A 22,992-nucleotide genomic window follows, 5' to 3' on the forward strand; every position below is an offset into this window, starting at 1 on the left:
AGTCATGGCCGAGACGATGAAATGCCAGCAACGTTGTCTGCCAAGGCCGATGCCCAATGTCATAGTACAGAGCATGTAAAATCCAAAACACCAAATATCAGTAAAAAAAGGACTCCAAAATCTAAAATAAAATTGTCGGAGGAGAAGCGTAAACTTGCCAATATGCCATTTACCACACGGAGTGGCAAGGAACGGCTGAGGCTCTGGCCTATGTTCATGGCTAGTGGTTCAGCTTCACATGAGGATGGAAGCACTCAGCCTCTCGCTAGAAAAATGAAAAGACTCAAGCTGGCAAAAGCACCGCAAAGAACTGTGCGTTCTTCGAAATCCCAAATCCACATGGAGAGTCCAATTGTGTCGGTTGCGATGCCTGACCTTCCCAACACTGGACGTGAAGAGCATGCGCCTTCCACCATTTGCATGCCCCCTGCAAGTGCTGGAAGGAGCACCCGCAGTCCAGTTCCTGATAGTCAGATTGAAGATGTCAGTGTTGAAGTACACCAGGATGAGGAGGATATGGGTGTTGCTGGCGCTGGGGAGGAAATTGACAAGGAGGATTCTGATGGTGAGGTGGTTTGTTTAAGTCAGGCACCCGGGGAGACACCTGTTGTCCGTGGGAGGAATATGGCCGTTGACATGCCTGGTGAAAATACCAAAAAAATCAGCTCTTCGGTGTGGAAGTATTTCAACAGAAATGCGGACAACATTTGTCAAGCCGTGTGTTGCCTTTGTCAAGCTGTAATAAGTAGGGGTAAGGACGTTAACCACCTCGGAACATCCTCCCTTATACGTCACCTGCAGCGCATTCATAATAAGTCAGTGACAAGTTCAAAAACTTTGGGCGACAGCGGAAGCAGTCCACTGACCAGTAAATCCCTTCCTCTTGTAACCAAGCTCACGCAAACCACCCCACCAACTCCCTCAGTGTCAATTTCCTCCTTCCCCAGGAATGCCAATAGTCCTGCAGGCCATGTCACTGGCAATTCTGACGATTCCTCTCCTGCCTGGGATTCCTCCGATGCATCCTTGCGTGTAATGCCTACTGCTGCTGGCGCTGCTGTTGTTGCTGCTGGGAGTCGATGGTCATCCCAGAGGGGAAATCGTAAGACCACTTTTACTACTTCCACCAAGCAATTGACTGTCCAACAGTCCTTTGCGAGGAAGATGAAATATCACAGCAGTCATCCTGCTGCAAAGCGGATAACTGAGGCCTTGGCATCCTGGGTGGTGAGAAACGTGGTTCCGGTATCCATCATTACTGCAGAGCCAACTAGAGACTTGTTGGAGGTACTGTGTCCCCGGTACCAAATACCATCTAGGTTCCATTTCTCTAGGCAGGCGATACCGAAAATGTACACAGACCTCAGAAAAAGAGTCACCAGTGTCCTAAAAAATGCAGCTGTACCCAATGTCCACTTAACCACGGACATGTGGACAAGTGGAGCAGGGCAGGGTCAGAACTATATGACTGTGACAGCCCACTGGGTAGATGTATGGACTCCCGCCGCAAGAACAGCAGCGGCGGCACCAGTAGCAGCATCTCGCAAACGCCAACTCTTTCCTAGGCAGGCTACGCTTTGTATCACCGGTTTCCAGAATATGCACACAGCTGAAAACCTCTTACGGCAACTGAGGAAGATCATCGCGGAATGGCTTACCCCAATTGGACTCTCCTGTGGATTTGTGGCATCGGACAACGCCAGCAATATTGTGTGTGCATTAAATCTGGGCAAATTCCAGCACGTCCCATGTTTTGCACATACCTTGAATTTGGTGGTGCAGAATTTTTTAAAAAACGACAGGGGCGTGCAAGAGATGCTGTCGGTGGCCAGAAGAATTGCGGGACACTTTCGGCGTACAGGCACCACGTACAGAAGACTGGAGCAACACCAAAAACGCCTGAACCTGCCCTGCCATCATCTGAAGCAAGAAGTGGTAACGAGGTGGAATTCAACCCTATATATGCTTCAGAGGTTGGAGGCGCAGCAAAAAGCCATTCAAGCCTATACAATTCAGCACGATATAGGAGGTGGAATGCACCTGTCTCAAGCGCAGTGGAGAATGATTTCAACGTTGTGCAAGGTTCTGCTGCCCTTTGAACTTGCCACACGTGAAGTCAGTTCAGACACTGCCAGCCTGAGTCAGGTCATTCCCCTCATCAGGCTTTTGCAGAAGAAGCTGGAGACATTGAAGGAGGAGCTAACACGGAGCGATTCCGCTAGGCATGTGGGACTTGTGGATGGAGCCCTTAATTCGCTTAACAAGGATTCACGGGTGGTCAATCTGTTGAAATCAGAGCACTACATTTTGGCCACCGTGCTCGATCCTAGATTTAAAACCTACCTTGGATCTCTCTTTCCGGCAGACACAAGTCTGCTGGGGTTCAAAGACCTGCTGGTGAGAAAATTGTCAAGTCAAGCGGAACGCGACCTGTCAACATCTCCTCCTTCACATTCTCCCGCAACTGGGGGTGCGAGGAAAAGGCTCAGAATTCCGAGCCCACCCGCTGGCGGTGATGCAGGGCAGTCTGGAGCGACTGCTGATGCTGACATCTGGTCCGGACTGAAGGACCTGTCAACGATTACGGACATGTCGTCTACTGTCACTGCATATGATTCTCTCCCCATTGAAAGAATGGTGGAGGATTATATGAGTGACCGCATCCAAGTAGGCACGTCACACAGTCCGTACTTATACTGGCAGGAAAAAGAGGCAATTTGGAGGCCCTTGCACAAACTGGCTTTATTCTACCTAAGTTGCCCTCCCACAAGTGTGTACTCCGAAAGAGTGTTTAGTGCCGCCGCTCATCTTGTCAGCAATCGGCGTACGAGGTTACTTCCAGAAAATGTGGAGAAGATGATGTTCATTAAAATGAATTATAATCAATTCCTCCGTGGAGACATTGACCAGCAGCAATTGCCTCCACAAAGTACACAGGGAGCTGAGATGGTGGATTCCAGTGGGGACGAATTGATAATCTGTGAGGAGGGGGATGTACATGGTGATATATCGGAGGATGATGATGAGGTGGACATCTTGCCTCTGTAGAGCCAGTTTGTGCAAGGAGAGATTAATTGCTTCTTTTTTGGTGGGGGTCCAAACCAACCCGTCATTTCAGTCACAGTCGTGTGGCAGACCCTGTCACTGAAATGATGGGTTGGTTAAAGTGTGCATGTCCTGTTTATACAACATAAGGGTGGGTGGGAGGGCCCAAGGACAATTCCATCTTGCACCTCTTTTTTCTTTAATTTTTCTTTGCGTCATGTGCTGTTTGGGGAGTGTTTTTTGGAAGGGCCATCCTGCGTGACACTGCAGTGCCACTCCTAGATGGGCCAGGTGTTTGTGTCGGCCACTAGGGTCGCTTATCTTACTCACACAGCTACCTCATTGCGCCTCTTTTTTTCTTTGCGTCATGTGCTGTTTGGGGAGTGTTTTTTGGAAGGGCCATCCTGCGTGACACTGCAGTGCCACTCCTAGATGGGCCCGGTGTTTGTGTCGGCCACTAGGGTCGCTTATCTTACTCACACAGCTACCTCATTGCGCCTCTTTTTTTCTTTGCGTCATGTGCTGTTTGGGGAGTGTTTTTTGGAAGGGCCATCCTGCGTGACACTGCAGTGCCACTCCTAGATGGGCCCGGTGTTTGTGTCGGCCACTAGGGTCGCTTATCTTACTCACACAGCTACCTCATTGCGCCTCTTTTTTTCTTTGCGTCATGTGCTGTTTGGGGAGTGTTTTTTGGAAGGGCCATCCTGCGTGACACTGCATTGCCACTCCTAGATGGGCCCGGTGTTTGTGTCGGCCACTAGGGTCGCTTATCTTACTCACACAGCTACCTCATTGCGCCTCTTTTTTTCTTTGCGTCATGTGCTGTTTGGGGAGTGTTTTTTGGAAGGGCCATCCTGCGTGACACTGCAGTGCCACTCCTAGATGGGCCAGGTGTTTGTGTCGGCCACTAGGGTCGCTTAGCTTAGTCATCCAGCGACCTCGGTGCAAATTTTAGGACTAAAAATAATATTGTGAGGTGTGAGGTATTCAGAATAGACTGAAAATGAGTGGAAATTATGGTTTTTGAGGTTAATAATACTTTGGGATCAAAATGACCCCCAAATTCTATGATTTAAGCTGTTTTTTAGTGTTTTTTGAAAAAAACACCCGAATCCAAAACACACCCGAATCCGACAAAAAAAATTCGGTGAGGTTTTGCCAAAACGCGGTCGAACCCAAAACACGGCCGCGGAACCGAACCCAAAACCAAAACACAAAACCCGAAAAATTTCAAGTGCACATCTCTAGTGCAAGCACACTACTAGAGTGGAACAGGGATAAAGAAAATGAAACTGACAATATGTTTCAAGCTGATATAAAATAACAAGAATACTATTTAGTTAATATTCTTCATGAAAATAATTAAGGACTTGATTCAAAGATATATGCAAATGCCATCATAGCTGCCGGGATTTGTATTAAGAAGACACCAAGTAAATGTGTCTCAGATGCACATCGGTCGATGGGGGTAATCCAGAGTTGATTGCAGCAGCAAATTTGTTAGCAGTTGGGCAAAACCATGTGCACTGCAGGTGGGGCAGATATAACATGTGCAGAGAGAGTTAGATTTGGGTGGGTTATTTTGTTTCTGTGCAGGGTAAATACTGGCTGGTTTATTTTTACACTGCAATTTAGATTTCAGTGTACAAATCTAACTCTCCCCCTGCAGTGCACATGGTTTTGCCCAACTGGTAACAAATTTGCTGCTGCGATCAACTCTGAATTAGGCCTGATAATTGATGTTTAGTGTAAACCAATGGTCGCACTGCATCACGGCCGGAGGGAGTAAGACACCAGAGCCATTGTTACTGTGTACACGATTGCTGTCACAAACCAAAATGGTCTCAACACTCCTGCGTTTGAGTCGCCACTCTCGTGCTACCTCCCCCAAATGCTTTCTGCCTGTCACTCACTTTGTAAAGATATCACATGCGCAGTGGTAACAAATCCTTTCACAGCATACTGTACGTCAACATTGAGTACATCTCTGAATGAGTCCCTAAAAAAACGGATCCCATTTAATTGTTTTTATATTAAACAAAATGTGCTTACTGCAGATTTGTGCTCCTGGAACCTGTCTCTCTCACTCTCTGCCACTGGGTGGTCTTCTGTTTGCCGGCGGTCGGGCTCCCGGCGCTCAGTATACCGGCGCCGGGAGCCTGACAGCCGGCATACCGACACTTATTTTCCCTCGTGGGGGTCCACGACCCCCATAGAGGGAGAATAAAATAGTGTGGCGCGCTTAGCGCGCCACCGTGTCCGTAGCGTGGCGAGCGCAGCGAGCCCGCAAGGGGCTCATTTGCGCTCGCCAAGCTGTCGGTAAGCCGGCGGTCAGGCTCCCGGCGCCGGGATGCTGGTCGCCGGGAGCCCGACCGCCGGCCAGCCGTAGTGAACCCCTGCCACTGACACATCCTGTAAGATGCATTATTAGTTGCTGCTAAGGTTATTTTTTTAATACCCTTTCCTAGGATTCTGTGAAACAGACCTTTGGTGAGACTCAGACCGTATCCAATATTAGCCTCGGTTTTCCCATTATACAGTTGTTACATAATCACAGCTACAGATTACAGGAGAGAAGTGTAAGATAATGCTGTTATGTAAGCTTTGTTTGTGCAATTTAATGTGTAAGAGTAGTAAACAATGTTCTGAAGTATATATTGTTCAGCCTACTGTGTCTAACAATTATAGCAGTGCGGTTTCCTAGGAACTGTGCTTGCAGCATTCTGCTCCCCGCTCAGCATACCTGGGGTGAGCTGTTCTGTGCAAAGAGCCCTTATGTAGCTATTCAGAGGTGAAAGTTTATCACACATTCTGTAATCATGGGAAGGAGAGAAGAAATGAAAGACAGTAGATAAGGGTCGCATGGGATGAGACATGAAATGGGAGGAAAGTTTTTTGTATATTATAAAAAAAAATCATTATAATAAAATTTCCTTGTGATAAAAAAAATGTTGTAATGCAATGACAATTGATAAGAACTCTAACCACTATAATCTGTGTCAGAGTTTCAGGAGAGAGTTAGGGGGAAGGGATAGAAGAGAGACTGTAGGGGGAAGGAGGATGAGAGGAGGGAAGAAACTGTTGTGGTCAGGAAGAGAAAGAAAGGGAGGTTAAGTGGTAGAAGGGGAGAAAGTGTTAGAAGGAGAGAGTGTGATGTGTGAGAGGAGAGAGATGGAAAGACAGTGAGAGTGGAGACAGAGGAAAAGAAAAATACAAAAAGGACATAGGAAATCCATCCCTGTGCTGACCAACATAGGGCTGGTTGTCATTAAGGGGTGAATTTACTAAAGCTTCTAAAAATTAAAAGTGGTGATGTCAGATTTTCTAGGATGCAATAGAGAAACGATAGAATCTGATTGGTTGCTATGGGAAACATCACCAGTTTTAATTTTTAGAAGCTTTAGTAAATTAACCCCTATGGTGAGGGATCCCATGTTGTGCATATTTCCTATAATATTGCCTCCAGCCATATCGGGTAATGCCTAGCGCTGGTTAGTGGAATATCAGTGGACCCAAAGTCTTTGTCCCACCATTTTTTATAGAAACCACTGTGGAATCAGAGTTTAGAAACCAATAGGGATTGATGACTTGTTCTGCTAAAATGGTCAAAAGAACCTTTAATGAATCCTGTACTGTGGTTTTGACATGAAACCTCACCAAAAATCTACTGCATCGTAAATTTAGCACCAAGTCCTTCTAGTGTCAGGGCGACATCTGCAGAGTGTATTTTCTACCATTACTCATCACTCTCTTCCTAAAATCTTTTCTAAACTTCAGCAACTTCAACTTGATCCCAATGTCTCATAAGGTACATCATATCAGGGGTGTAGTACGGTATGCCGGCGCTCGGGCTCCCGGCGACCAGCATACAGGCGCCGGGAGCCCGACCGCCGGCATACCGACAGTGGGGTGAGCGCAAAGGAGCCCCTTGCGTGCTCGCTGCACTCGCCACGCTGCGGGCACGCCACGCTGCGGGCACGCCACGCTGCGTATTTTATTCTCCCTCCAGGGGGGTCGTGGACCCCCAAGAGGGAGAATAGCTGTCGGTATGCTGGGTGTCGGGATTCCGGGTCCGGTATACTGTGCGCCGGGATCCCGACATTCGGCATACTGAAGACCACCCCATATCAGGCATGAGTTTTACCCAGACTTCTCTCTTAAACCTTTTTTTATGTGCTTGATAACTTTCAAGTTATGCCAGACTAGCAAATACATACTGTAGATTAAAGCCTCAGACCCTGAAGACAAAACTTCCCAATCAGGAGGATTGCATAGTGTAATTCTTCTTATTTTGTAAAACCAATATAAATACTAGGGCTGATTGAAAATCAATGAGTCTGTTTTTCTGTCTCATAGGCAGATGTGGCAACGCTATGCTGGTTATTGTGAAGCTCAAACATCTATGAGGTCTGTTTACTAAGCCTTGGATGGAGATAAAGTGGATGGAGGCAAAGTATCAGCTAATCAGCTCCTAACTGCCATGTTACAGGCTGGGTTTGATAAATGACAGTTAGGAGGTGATTGGCTGGTACTTTATCTCTATTCGCTTTATCCCCATCTAGGGCTTAGTAAATAGACCACTATAGTGTCTGAACCTGTGGTACCCAGAAATCTCACAGAAGAATTGTGCAAGAACACTGCTGGAATATTGGAGAGGATACCGATTTCCTGACATTGATTGTGACGTGTGAGGACTCGTGGATTCGATTCGTCATTATGATCCGGAATCCAAACAACAGTCCAGTTAATGGAAACACTCCCAAAAAACTCAGTGTGATTCCTTTGGCGTGTAAAGTCATGCTTCTACTGATCTTTGATGTGCACAGTATGATCCTACAGTACTGGTTTTCCATTGGACAGACAATAAAAGGTGATGACTATGCAAACTTCCTAAAAACCCATTTGTATGGAGCCATGAGGCAGAGAAGACCATATCTGCTAAAGATATAGAGGGTTTTGCTCCAAGACAATGCCCGACCACATGTTGCTGCCAGGAACGTGCGGTGAGGAAAGTGGCTCAGGAGGTTCCAGAGCCAGATTTACACACAATATATGAGCCAAAGGGTTCATATGGGCATTATGCAAAGATGCAGCAGTATATACTGCTGGAAATTTGGTGAGTTTTGATCAGAGATGGGTGGAAAAGATAGTCACTGCCTCACCTGTCATAGACTTTCCACTCCAGAGTTTTGACTAAAAAAGTTATTAGAATAATACAAAGAAGATATTTCTAATATATTCTTTGTATTTTTCATATACTTTATATAGTGGAACCTCTGGTTTACACGTTAGTATGACAGGAAAGGCTCTGCCTCACCTAAATCGCTACACCGCATGTCACTGGTTGCTACTGCTTCTTCTGCATTGGCAACAGGGGCGCCACAGCGTTATATGGTTGGGGGGGCATGGAAAAAAAACATTTGGCGCTCCTCTCTTACCGCCGGATCACCGCAGAGAGCCGAAGACTCCAGTTCTATTTTGGAAAGTCAGCTCTCCACAGATGATGAAGTGAAAAATGCCACAGCTGCAACACTAAAAATGACATCACAAAAGTCTACTGCACGTCTTTGAATCATTGTTGAAATGCAAAAAATTTACTGAATGTGTAGGACGCTTCTTTGAAAAAAAAAGATCAGATCCTGTGGCGTCATCTGACTTTGAATAAAAAAAAATCTGTCTCATTACTTTTCAATCAGCCTTTTTATAATGATTTTTAGTTTCCATGTTCATTAAGCTAGTATTTCTTAAAGTGGCATTTGTAAAAATGTAATAAATACATTGTATCATGTCATAGTGGGGATTGTGGTACTGTATATGAACAAAGGTCCATATTGATTCAATGCCCTTGCTCAGGAGGAAAGTGTTGTAGCTAAATTGTTGCTTTCAAATACTACATGAAAAGATCATCTAAATGTTTAATTTTATTTAACTCAAAGTCAGGGCCGGCGCTACCATTAGGCAGCTTTAGGCAGCTGCCTAGAGCGCCGGCCGCTGGAGGGCGGTACTTAATCAGCAGCTCAACTATAAAATGAGGGATGAGCCGCCAATCCCCCCCCCACACTCCCCGCAACCCACAGCACCGTTTTTATTTCACATATTTCTGTTGGTTCCATCGGGGGTGCTTGAGCACAAGTGACAGCATTTAGGCAGCAGGCGGCCGCCCCTCGCTAGTAGCAGCCTCCAGTCCCGCCCCTCACCAGCTGCCGCGCACTATGGAGCCGGAGGCAGCCACAGGTGCAGTGACTCCCCGCCAGCAGCAGTGCTAACCCGGGCGGAAGATGCTGGAAACAGCGAGGAGCAGTAACCCCTCCACAGCATCCTGGCCAGCGGTAAGATGCCGCCTCTTTGTTATGGTGGGGAACCCGGACTAATGGCTGCCTGAAGTCACACCCCAGGGGAAGTGTGCACTGGCTGGGGGAGGCGGGTGATTGGATTTATGTATGTACTGTATTTATGTATGGAGACAGTATGTGTATATATAGATGTATGGATGAATGTATATATGTGTGTATGTATGGAGGCAGTGTATGGATGTATATATGTGTGTATGTATGGAGGCAGTGTATGGATGTATATATATGTGTGTATGTATGGAGGCAGTGTATGGATGTATATATGTGTATGTATGGAGGCAGTGTCTGGATGTGTATATATGTATGTATGGAGGCAGTGTATGGATGTGTATATATATATATATATATGTGTGTGTGTGTATGGTGGCAGTGTATGGATGTGTATATGTGTGTATGTATGGAGGCAGTGTATGGATGTGTCTATATGTATGTATGTATGGATGTATGTATGGAGGCAGTGTATGGATGTGTATATATATATATATATATATGTGTGTGTATGGAGGCAGTGTATGGATGTGTATATGTGTGTATGTATGGAGGCAGTGTATGGATGTGTCTATATGTATGTATGTATGTATGTATGTATGGAGGCAGTGTATGGATGTATATATGTGTGTATGTATGGAGGCAGTGTATGGATGTATGTATGGGAAATGCAGTGTATGGATACATGTATGTATGTATGTATGTGAGAGTCAGTGAATGTACAGTATGTATGTATGAAAGAGTCAGTAAATGTAAAGTATGTATGTATGTATGTATGTATGTAGTGTTCACTCTAGAATCCGGGCCGGGCAGGGCGCCGGTTCTAGAGGGGCACTAGCGCGCGCTGCGAAAAGGGGGCGTGGTCATGCAAAATAGGGGGTGGGGTCATTGCGGGTAATAAAAGGGGGCGGCCGGCGGCGTCACTGTTGGGGGCGTGCCCAGCACCTACGGAGGTGCTGGGCTTCCCCCAAGCGCTCTCTCAGCGTGAATGAATGCTGTGCGCATACGCGCGTCATCTTTACACGCTGTGAGGGCAGGAAGTGGGCAGCAGTTTTAGCAGGGCGCCGCAGAAAGGGCAGGGCGGATTTTGCCCTTAAAAAATCGGGCAGAGTGCGGCGCCCTGCTAAAACTGCTTAGCGTGAACACTATGTATGTGTGTGTGTATGGGAGAGGCAGTGTATGGATGTATGTATGGAGAGGCAGTATATGGATGTATGTATGAGAGAGGCAGTGTATGTATGTATGTATGTATGTATGGGAGAGGCAGTGTATGGATGTATGTATGGGAGAGGCAGTGTATGTATGTGAGAGGCAGTGTATGGATGTATGTATGTATGTATGTATGTATGGATGTATGTATGAGAGGTAGTGTATGGATGTATGTATGAGGCAGTGTATGGATGTATGTATGGATATACTGTATGTATGAGAGGCAGTGTATGGATGTATATATGTATGTATGTATGTATGTATGTATGTATGAGAGACAGAATTAAATAGAAAGAGAGATGTGTGTGTGGCAGAAATAAAGGGAGATAGTTTATGTGAAAAAGAGAGCGAGAATGAGACAGACAAAGAAAAAGTAGAGAGATGTGAAGGAATGGGAGAGACAGACTATGAATGTATATATGAGAGGCAGTGTATGGATATGTATGTATCTATGAGAGACGAATAGAAAGAGATAAGCAGCTGGGTAGGGTGCCAGGATCCGGGAAGGGGGTGCCACTGAGTGTACCCATCAAAAAATTAAAGATGTCTTTGAGAGATGCATCCTTGTTGTGCAGTCAGACAGCTGAGAAACGTAGAAGACGCCGCCTATGCACTGTCACCTTAGTGTCTGGGAAAGTGAGTAATTGATGGTGTTGGGGGGGGGGGGGGGTGTCAATAGGCAGACATTTTGCCTAGGGTACCAAGAATCCTTGCACCGGCCCTGCTCAAAGTCCAAACAGTTATCAAAAGAGTGAAATCTTGAGTATTAATGCTGCAGTCGTAACAAACATCCCCTTTTGGCAAGCGAGGTCACATGAGACTTTGCTAGCGTTGGGCGTTTTTTGTGCCGAAAAATGCATCTTAGTGGCAACTCATCACTTGTACATCTGTTTGCGACTGGGTCTTTGACTCTGTATACGAAGTGCTGCGATGTAGCGGCCATGGCTTTTTTCCAATACAAGTTCCATTGGGCTTCGTATACAGATTCAGTTGCACACAGATATAGAAGTGACACATATGAAATCAGCACAGTGTCCTGGTTCATCCTAGACACATGGCGTTTTTATTTGGATTTAATTAAAAGTTAGGTTTTAACTCCTATATGGGGTTTGTTTCTTAATGAGTGCGCCAACCAAGGGTCTTTCTTTCTTGTGTCTTGTATATGTTTTGAGTGCGCCAACCAAGGGTCTTTCTTTCTTGTGTCTTGTATATGTTTTAACCAAAATAACAAGATCTCAGACGCTAGAATTGTACAGTACCTGGTGGCTCACTTGCGCAAGGCATCTCGTACTGAGGACACATCTGTAATTTTCTTAAAATAAAGAATGATATTTTAGTAAGATCTGTATTTCATTTTTATTTTATTTTATAATAGCTAGATGTATTTGTTCACAGTGCTTATACCTACCTACCTAATATTATTATTATTATCCAAATCAATTTATTCTATTTCTGAGCAATCGGGTATTTATATTCCTTTAAAATACCGGGCCAGATGCATCATTGCTTTGAAAGTAATAAAATGGAGATTGAAAAAGTACCAGCCAATCAGCTCCTAACTGACATTTTTCAAACACAGCCCGTGAGATGGCAGGTGGAACCTGATTGGCTGGTACCTTTTCACTCTCCATTTTATCACTATCTAAGCGATGATGCATCTAGCCCACCATCTTTAATATTTTTTTCACAGATTCACAATCAATCATTTAATAAGTGAAAATGTCAATACAAGGATCAGGAATCCTCAAGAATTCAGGATCCTTGTCACTTTTTGGTCCTGCATATACCTGGGTATAATGAAGTGCCCTAATTAGGTGGGAGTAATGACATGGCCTGAGCTCCAGCATTACAACTGAATTTTACACTGATTTCCAGGATGCATCTTTTGATGGCAATCCTACGCTACCCACCTGCCTACACCAAGCCCCTTTGTGGATATCTCACTAGTCAGCTGTATTGTGAAAGTTGTGGTCTGCATGGTAAAGCTGCACCATAGGGCCGTAATCTAGCTTGTACGCAATGGGCAATTATCACGCAATGGAGCTATTATAGGTATACTGTGCATGTGCCGCGATCACAATGTGCATGTGCAAAGGAGGGAAACATTACAAAGTGATTGAAAGGAAGTAACCATTTGGAGGTGTCAACTGAGAGTTTACAAGGAGTGGTTGGCAAAACACAAGTGTGGCATGGCCATTCTCAGCATCACTGCTGCTGTGTTCAGTCTGCATAGCCATAGAGCTACCCTTATCCTTGATGTTCCTTGAACTTGCATATTGACTGCAAATGTGTATGCAATTGTGATTGAGTTTTTGATTACTCCGGTGGGCGTTAATTCCTGGGTGGCAGCTTCACTTGCTAACAGAAAATCGCAATTGCATTTGCATACAAACATGAATTAGGCCTATAGCATGAGAATCATCCCAACTATTTTCCATCTAGAGGTCGTGGTCCAGGATAACTACATTCCTTGTCTTCCTTGTCTCTCCTCCAACATCAACCAGTTGTGGCTGCCTCTCACTCTGTGATAAGTGAGCATGATTCAGAATTGTATGCAGTGAATATGTTCACGCAGACCGAACAGTACTGCCCATTGCAGTGACGTGCGGTAGGGTGAGGCAGAGCCTTTCCTGTTATATTAATGTATACGCCAGAGTTTTGCCTATATAAAGTATATGACAAATACAAAGAATATATTAAAAATATCTTCTTTGGATTATTCTAATAATTTTATAGTCAAAACTATGGGGTAAAAAATGTGTAGTAGGCAGGTGAGCCTACCTTGTCCACATATGTCCACATATCTCTGATCAAAATTCACCAAATTTCCAGCAGTGTATAATGCTGCATCTTTTTATAATGCCCACATGAACCCCTTGGTTCATATATTGTGTGTAAATTTGGCTCTAGTACTAGCCAGTGCCTCCTGAGCCATTTACCTCCCGCACATCCCTGGCCCATTGCTGGCATCAAGTGGAGACCCAACGTTTCATTAAAGGGTTCTCTCATGATAAACACATTGCTGGTCCTTCCCATACTGAATAATCCTCAAATCCCTCTTCTACTGTAGATGGACAATACAACACTGAATCAGGCCCATTGTGTCTATTTCTAAGATACTGACTTCCATACTAGCTCTATCTGCATACAAAATGCTACTTTACTGAGTTTTCCAGGAAGCATTTCGTATGCAGATACAGCCGCAGTCGCACACAGAATATAGACATGCTGCATATAATTTTAATTGGCAGTGTCTGCTTGTGCATAATATTCACATAACAGTGGCGTGCGGTGAGGTCAGTGGCTGGGGAGGCTCAAGCCGCTAACATCCCCCCCCCCCCCCCATAGAGGAAAAAAAAAAAAGCGTAGCCTCCCCCTATATTTGTAAAACCAGCACCAGGCAGAACCAGCCAGGGGGGGTAATGTCTCAGGGGAGACACTCGGTATGGGGTCCCCCTGCCATAGCATTAATCCAAGCTAGTCAGCCCAGGGCTGGAATTCCTCAGAAGTGGGGACCCCAAAAAATAAACATGGGGTCCCCCTCCCGAGCAATAACAAGCACTGGTGGCGGTGAGTGCGGGGTTCATTGTTAAAATTGTTCTTTACAGGTGGCCTACAGATCCCAGCAAGCCTGCCCCAGCATGCTGGCACTTGGAGAACCACAAGTGCCAGCATGCCCGGACATAATGGGCCCGCTGGCACCTGTAGTCCGCCTGTAAAGAATAGTAATATTGTTCTTTACAGGTGGCCTACAGGTCCCAGCAAGCCTGCCCCAGCATGCTGGCACTTGGAGAACCACAAGTTCCAGCATGCCCGGACATAAATGGTCTGCTGGCACCTGTTGCCCACCTGTAAAGAAAATATTAAAATAAAAAGACCACACAGTCTTAAAAAATAAGTTTTATTGCACACGGTCTTCACCTGGGGGCGGCGGCCTTTAAGCTCTTTTGCATGGCCGCCGCTTCCCCAGGGTTTCAGGCGTCTTGACCTGGAGGGGCGACACCTTCCCAGGGCTTCCAGCGTCTTCCTCTGAAGTCTTCACCTGGGAGGCGGCGGCCTTAAAGCTCTTTTGCATGGCCGCCGCCTTTCCCAGGGCTTCCAGCGTCTTCACCTGGTGGGCGGCGGCTGCTAAGCTCTTTTGCATAGCCGCCGCCCATCCAGGACTTCCGGCATCTTCAACCTTCAGGAGCTCTTCTCCGCTCCTCCTCCGCCGTCGGACTGACAGCCGCTCCCTCGCGCTGACTTATATAAGTCAGCCAGAGGGGGCGGAGCGATGACGCGGCAAGCCGTAATTGGCTCGCGGCGGCCATCTTGAATTTCAAAAATGACGCTGAGGCGCCATTTTTGAAATGGGTTACCGCTCCGCTGCTCAAACTCTGCACCGCCGCTCGCACTCACGCCGCCCGCACCGCCGCAACCACGCCGCCCGCACCCCCTGCCGCCTGCACCGCCGCTCGCACCCACGCCGCCAGCACCCACGCCGACGCCCGCACCTCCGACGCGCCCACAACAGTGATTGGCAGTGGATCCAGTGACGGATCCGCTGGCCAATCACTATGGCCTGACTGACAAGGGACGTGCTTTCATAGGTTGAAAGCACGTCCCTGTGTGAAAGCGGCACCACTAATGGTGCCGCTTTCCCATGATTTTTCAATGGGCTTTTAATGCCCATTGCTAGGCCCCGCCCGCGCCTGCCCCCCGCTCCCATACTTTTCCCTATCTGACAGGGAGGCACCACGATCGGTGCCTCCCAAACACTTTACACAGGACTGGGATGATTAGGATAATATAAAGCAAATACTTATGACACAGAACGTGTCATAAGTATCTTCTTTATATTATTTTAATCAGTAATGACAGGGGAGGCACTGCCTCCCCTGCCTCCCCTGACTGCACGTCCCTGTCACATAATGATGTGAATAAGACACATTCACGGGGAAAAAATGCACCAAAAAAGGTGCAATGTTAGTAAAAACGCTCTCAACTAGGCGCAACTAGAAAGGTTGCTCAACAAGACTGCAGCAGGGATGTAGGAGGACACATCTGTAAAGTGGAGAAGTTGCCCAAAGCAACCAATGAGCTTCTGTCATTTCTCTAGCAGTCTTTGAAATGATAGTTACAAGCTGATTGGTTGCTTTACGCAGCTTCTCTATTTTATTTTTCTCATTGAGTATTGATACATCTCCCCTTTTATGTCTGAACAGACTAAACTGTTTATTTAGGTACACAGTAATGGTACACCTTGCAAAAAGCAAACCTGAGAAGAAATAACCTTATATCTACAAGCATATCAAGAATTGGAATTTAGAATAACTTCCTTATAAATTAGGTAGTTGAAGTAACAATACATATCTGCAACTAGAGAATGAAGTCTATAGGGGTTATGTATCAAACAGTGGAAAAAATGGAACAGTGGAAAATTTGCGGAGAAGAAATGGGATCCTATTCCATAGAACAAATGAGGTTTGCAGATCATAGATTCCTGTTAACTACAGAAATATACATTACAATTTACAATATAGGATACATAATGGTTGTTGTAATACTTATTACGGAATTTCTTAATGAACATTGAAATGATGACATCATAACTCACATCAGAAGTGACCATATATCGATTTACTGGAAATTATACAAATAGTATTATTTGTGTTTAAACTGTAATTAATGGATAATTAAGGAAGTGCAATTTTTTAACTTTCGCCATTATCATCATCTCAGTGGGGGAAGCCCATTTTCCTGAGAGACTTATTTAGAATATGAATACTCACATTTCGACCAAAGAAACTAAATATAACTAAGTGTCTTTGGGAGAATACTTTCCTCCAAGTCTAGATGAAAGACTCTGCTTTCACTTAGTCAGTATTTAGTTTTCATCAGCTAAAAACCAAATCAATATTCCACTCTTAACAAAATGGTGCATTAATTCACATCATGTACAGTTTTCACTGAGGCGGAATACTCTTCAGCATGTTATAGCGCATCAAACAGTTTAGTTTTTATGTTCACCAGAGCATATGGGTAAGAATTATATACTGAAATTAGCATAAACAAAATTACATTGTTATCTTTCCCAGTGTTAAAATAGTCTAAAACAGAAATTTGAATATATAAAAGTTTATTTTTACACTCTGCAAATGATTTCTGGCAACCACTGTTGCCATGAGAACAATATGGCTGAACAAACTAAAGCAGAGAAATGAAGTGACCTTAATGTATTACAAAAGTCTGTAAATATTAAATTAAATGTAAAAATCAGATGATCACATTCAGAGTTGGACTTCAGAGCCAAGTTGCGGCTTACATTGGCTGCAGCTAGCTATTTTTTTAGTGTGCATGTACATCTATTTGGGGTGAGTGCTTTTTTATTCTAGGAGACTTGAACTTGGGTGTGTCATGAGTGTATTAATAAGAAAAAAATTGATTGTGCCTGTCTGGAGTGCAGTTGTTAAAACTAGAGATGAGCGCCTGAAATTTTTCGGGTTTTGTGTTTTGGTTTTGGGTTCGGTTCCGCGGCCGTGTTTTGGGTTCGAACGCGTTTTGGCAAAACCTCACCGAATTATTTTTGTCGGATTCGGGTGTGTTTTGGATTCGGGTGTTTTTTTCCAAAAACACTAAAAAACAGCTTAAATCATAGAATTTGGGGGTCATTTTGATCCCAAAGTATTATTAACCTCAAAAACCATAATTTACACTCATTTTCAGTCTATTCTGAATACCTCACACCTCACAATATTATTTTTAGTCCTAAAATTTGCACCGAGGTCGCTGTGTGAGTAAGATAAGCGACCCTAGTGGCCGACACAAACACCGGGCCCATCTAGGAGTGGCACTGCAGTGTCACGCAGGATGTCCCTTCCAAAAAACCCTCCCCAAACAGCACATGACGCAAAGAAAAAAAGAGGCGCAATGAGGTAGCTGTGTGAGTAAGATTAGCGACCCTAGTGGCCGACACAAACACCGGGCCCATCTAGGAGTGGCACTGCAGTGTCACGCAGGATGGCCCTTCCAAAAAACCCTCCCCAAACAGCACATGACGCAAAGAAAAAAAGAGGCGCAATGAGGTAGCTGACTGTGTGAGTAAGATTAGCGACCCTAGTGGCCGACACAAACACCGGGCCCATCTAGGAGTGGCACTGCAGTGTCACGCAGGATGGCCCTTCCAAAAAACCCTCCCCAAACAGCACATGACGCAAAGAAAAAAAGAGGCGCAATGAGGTAGCTGACTGTGTGAGTAAGATTAGCGACCCTAGTGGCCGACACAAACACCGGGCCCATCTAGGAGTGGCACTGCAGTGTCACGCAGGATGTCCCTTCCAAAAAACCCTCCCCAAACAGCACATGACGCAAAGAAAAAAAGAGGCGCAATGAGGTAGCTGTGTGAGTAAGATTAGCGACCCTAGTGGCCGACACAAACACCGGGCCCATCTAGGAGTGGCACTGCAGTGTCACGCAGGATGTCCCTTCCAAAAAACCCTCCCCAAACAGCACATGACGCAAAGAAAAAAAGAGGCGCAATGAGGTAGCTGACTGTGTGAGTAAGATTAAGACAATTTTATTTTAGGTTTTGGAGTCCTTTTTTTACTGATATTTGGTGTTTTGGTTTTGACATGCTCTGTACTATGCCATTGGGCATCGGCCTTGGCAGACGACGTTGCTGGCATTTCATCGTCTCGGCAATGACTAGTGGCAGCAGCTTCAGCACGAGGTGGAAGTGGATCTTGATCTTTCCCTAATTTTGGAACCTCAACATTTTTGTTCTCCATATTTTAATAGGCACAACTAAAAGGCACCTCAGGTAAACAATGCAGATGGATGGATTGGATACTAGTATACAATTATGGACGGGCTGCCGAGTGCCGACACAGAGGTAGCCACAGCCGTGAACTACCGCACTGTACTGTGTCTGCTGCTAATATATAGACTGGTTGATAAAGAGATAGTATACTCGTAACTAGTATGTATGTATAAAGAAAGAAAAAAAAACCACGGTTAGGTCACTGGTATATACAATTATGGACAGGCTGCCGAGTGCCGACACAGAGGTAGCCACAGCCGTGAACTACCGCACTGTACTGTGTCTGCTGCTAATATATAGACTGGTTGATAAAGAGATAGTATACTCGTAACTAGTATGTATGTATAAAGAAAGAAAAAAAAACCACGGTTAGGTGGTATATACAATTATGGACGGGCTGCCGAGTGCCGACACAGAGGTAGCCACAGCCGTGAACTACCGCACTGTACTGTGTCTGCTGCTAATATATAGACTGGTTGATAAAGAGATAGTATACTCGTAACTAGTATGTATGTATAAAGAAAGAAAAAAAAACCACGGTTAGGTCACTGGTATATACAATTATGGACGGGCTGCCGAGTGCCGACACAGAGGTAGCCACAGCCGTGAACTACCGCACTGTACACTGGTTGATAAAGAGATAGTAGTATACTCGTAACAACTAGTATGACGACGGTATAAAGAATGAAAAAAAAACCACGGTTAGGTGGTATATAATACAATTATGGTTGGACGGACTGCCTGCCGAGTGCCGACACAGAGGTAGCCACAGCCGTGAACTACCGCACTGTACACTGGTTGATAAAGAGATAGTAGTATACTCGTAACAACTAGTATGACGACGGTATAAAGAATGAAAAAAAAAACACGGTTAGGTGGTATATAATACAATTATGGTTGGACGGACTGCCTGCCGAGTGCCGACACAGAGGTAGCCACAGCCGTGAACTACCGCACTGTACACTGGTTGATAAAGCGATAGTAGTATACTCGTAACAACTAGTATGACGACGGTATAAAGAACGAAAAAAAAACCACGGTTAGGTGGTATATATTATAATACAATTATGGATGGACGGACTGCCTGCCGAGTTCCGACACAGAGGTAGCCACAGCCGTGAACTACCGCACTGTACACTGGTTGATAAAGAGATAGTAGTATACTCGTAACAACTAGTATGACGACGGTATAAAGAACGAAAAAAAAACCACGGTTAGGTGGTATATATTATAATACAATTATGGATGGACGGACTGCCTGCCGAGTTCCGACACAGAGGTAGCCACAGCCGTGAACTACCGCACTGTACACTGGTTGATAAAGAGATAGTAGTATACTCGTAACAACTAGTATGACTATGACGACGGTATAAAGAAAGAAAAAAAAAACCACGGTTAGGTGGTATATAATACAATTATGGATGGACGGACTGCCTGCCGAGTGCCGACACAGAGGTAGCCACAGCCGTGAACTACCGCACTGTACTGTGTCTGCTGCTAATATAGACTGGTTGATAAAGAGATAGTATACAATACTACTAATATACTGGTGGTCAGGCACTGGTCACCACTAGTCACACTGGCAGTGGCACTCCTGCAGCAAAAGTGTGCACTGTTTAATTTTAATATAATATTATTTATCATGTACTCCTGGCTCCTGCTATAACAACCTGCAGTGCTCCCCAGTCTCCCCCACAATTATAAGCTTTATATACAATACATTGATGTGCAGCACACTGGGCTGAGCAGTGCACACAGACTGAGTCACTGTGTGACTGTGTATCGTTTTTTTCAGGCAGAGAACGGATATATTAAATAAAACAAACAACTGCACTGTCTCTGGTGGTCACTGGTCACTGTGGTCGTCAGTCACTAAACTCTGTCTGCACTCTGCACTCTCTTCTAATCTACAGTATCACAGCAATCTCTCTCTCTCTCTCTCTTCTAAATCTAATCTAAATGGAGAGGACGCCAGCCACGTCCTCTCCCTATCAATCTCAATGCACGTGTGAAAATGGCGGCGACGCGCGGCTCCTTATATAGAATCCGAGTCTCGCGATAGAATCCGAGCCTCGCGAGAATCCGACAGCGTCATGATGACGTTCGGGCGCGCTCGGGTTAACCGAGCAAGGCGGGAAGATCCGAGTCGCTCGGACCCGTGAAAAAAAAAGTGAAGTTCGTGCGGGTTCGGATTCAAAGAAACCGAACCCGCTCATCTCTAGTTAAAAAAACCCCATTGAAATTTGTCTGATTGACTGGTGAAATGCAACTACAGTATTTCACACTTATGAATGCAAATTAAGTTAAAGTTGCACCTTTGTTTATAAGCAAGATTATATTGTTCTGAATCCTACTTTTCTGCTTTAGTATCAACTTAAAAAAAAAAAAAAAATTGTATTTGATTATCATCTCACATACTCTAATCATACTGGGTGTTTATTATCTGCACTCTCATCCCATTTACTGTAATCTGAAAGCTACACTTTCTATCATATTCATGTTGCATTTGTTCCAGTCACTTGCGTGGGAATGGAGCTGCGTTTCAAACTACTCAGAGTTGGTAGCATTTTGCATGATTGTGGCCAACTCAGAGAGGTTGCAAAATGTGACTTTTATTTTCAAATTGCGATTACATTTAGGTTTAGTCTTCAAACTCTTTTTAATGCCTATAATCATACTGTAGGATCAATCATACTGTGTTAATCAACTGCAGATTGCATGGGTAGTAATTAGAGATGAGCCAGCCTGGTTCTCAGAGAACTGAGCCCACTGAACTTCCGGGGCCTGAAGGGATCCTAGATGGGGCTCGGATCTGCACATCTGCCTTAGATCACAAAACGAGGAAAAAACTCATCCTCCTGCTGTTGGATCTTGCAGGTTTTGGATTCAGCATTTTGGAAGTCCCTTTGAAATCAATGGGCTAAGTGCTGATTGGTTGAGAGCACTGTCTCCCACAGCTCTTAGCCAATAAGTGCTACCCCATAGATTTCAATAGGCACAGCAGGGCAGAGCACTGACTCCGCCAGCACCCCTGCACAGCAGATACCACCAGCACCCCGCACTGTGGCCTAATTCACTAAGGATTGCAATTTCAAAGCTGTTTGCAGTCCTTAGCAGTACAAATGCAGGAGGAGGTACACAGCACCTCCGTCATGCATTTGCAATCCGATCACATATGGGATGAACATCGCAGTGGCAATGTTCATCTGCGATGGCAGGCTGAGTAAGCCTGAGCTTATTGAGGTTTGCCCTCATAGGTGGCCTTGTGAGGCCAAGGAAACTGCGTCCATGATGCAGTCCTAAGCTCGCCACTCCCACCCTCATCCCTCCCTCCGAACTCCTTTGCCTGTCAATCAGGCAGAGACGTTCGCATACTGCAATCACATTGCAGGACCTGTTCTGCACATGCGCAGAACAGGTTCTGCACATGTGCAGTTTCCCAACCATCGGGAAACTGCACAGAGGATTGACTATGGGAATCGCCGCCTGTGGACACCACCAGCACCCCTGTACTGAGAACACCACTGGCACCCCGGCACTGAGGTCACTGCTGAAACCTCAGCACTGCCAACACCGCCGGCACCCCCACACTGAGGACGCCGCTGGCATGACCAGCTTGATGAATGGGGCTTCACTCAGGGCTGTTTGGGCACTCACCCAGTAGGGCAGCATCGCTAGCAGTGGTATAGAGCAGATCTGGGCTTCGTATGGGAATCTCACAATGCTGCCATGGTCAGAGGGCTACAGCTCCAGAGAGGCGGTACTGGCATTGCAGATGGCATTACGGTGAAAGCATGAGTTCCGGCCCTGTCTATGTGGTGCCAGTGGTGGAGGAACTCCTCAGAATGCAGGGTGATTGTAGTCCCGAGTATGGGAGCTCTATGAGAATGCAACAATCCCCGGTGTGTTACTCTTATTTAAAATAACACATGACAAAAAGTTACATTTGGTTTGGTCATAAAAGAAGTGGCTGAGAGTTGTGTACCTAAAGCCTCCAATTATTTAAATCTGTATTAAAGGGCATACAGTCTAGACCAGGGATGGGGAACCTTCGGCCCTCCAGCTGTTGTTGAATTAAACATCCCAGCATGCCCTGCAACAGTTTTAGCATGGCCAAATAGCAAAACTGTAGCAAGGCATGCTGGTATGTGTAGTTGAACAAGAGCTGGACGGCCGAAGGTTCCCCATTCCTGCGCTAGACAATTTGAGTGGACGATATGCATGAAGATAAAGATATTATCGTGCTTATTGTCAAGTGTGTAAACACAATAACAATGCATGCTCCTGCGGGTTGTTATCGTTTAACTTTATCAACTGAACATGCAGTCCAATTCAGGCTATATCTTACATGACTGCATGCTCAAGAATGGGAGGGGTGACGTCACTGAATGATATTGTTACATTATATTGTTCAGTGTGTATGCACTTATCTTTCATTCTGCAGCTGGGGAAATTTCAAGGGAAATCTTTATCTTTATTGGATCAAAATCAACTAGTGTGTATCTGCCTTTAGTATTTTAGCTTTTTTTCATCTATCCACTAGGGAAGACACATCACAACCAGTCCAGGCTTGTCAATGACTTCACACAGCAACCTGAG

The 22,992-nt window shown here is 45.3% G+C and overlaps 1 long non-coding RNA gene across 1 annotated transcript in view; it reads left to right on the forward strand.

Moving 5' to 3' along the window:
- Nucleotides 1-9,111: 9,111 nt before the first annotated feature.
- Nucleotides 9,112-22,992, forward strand: part of LOC134943439 (uncharacterized) — a 96,556-nt gene continuing 82,675 nt past the window's right edge. Inside the window, exon 1 of the long non-coding RNA XR_010181533.1 lies at nt 9,112-9,374. This is a non-coding gene — a long non-coding RNA (uncharacterized LOC134943439). The remainder of the gene's footprint in view (nt 9,375-22,992) is intronic.

The sequence above is a fragment of the Pseudophryne corroboree genome, chromosome 7 (assembly GCF_028390025.1).
Source record: "Pseudophryne corroboree isolate aPseCor3 chromosome 7, aPseCor3.hap2, whole genome shotgun sequence".
Lineage (NCBI taxonomy): Eukaryota > Metazoa > Chordata > Amphibia > Anura > Myobatrachidae > Pseudophryne > Pseudophryne corroboree.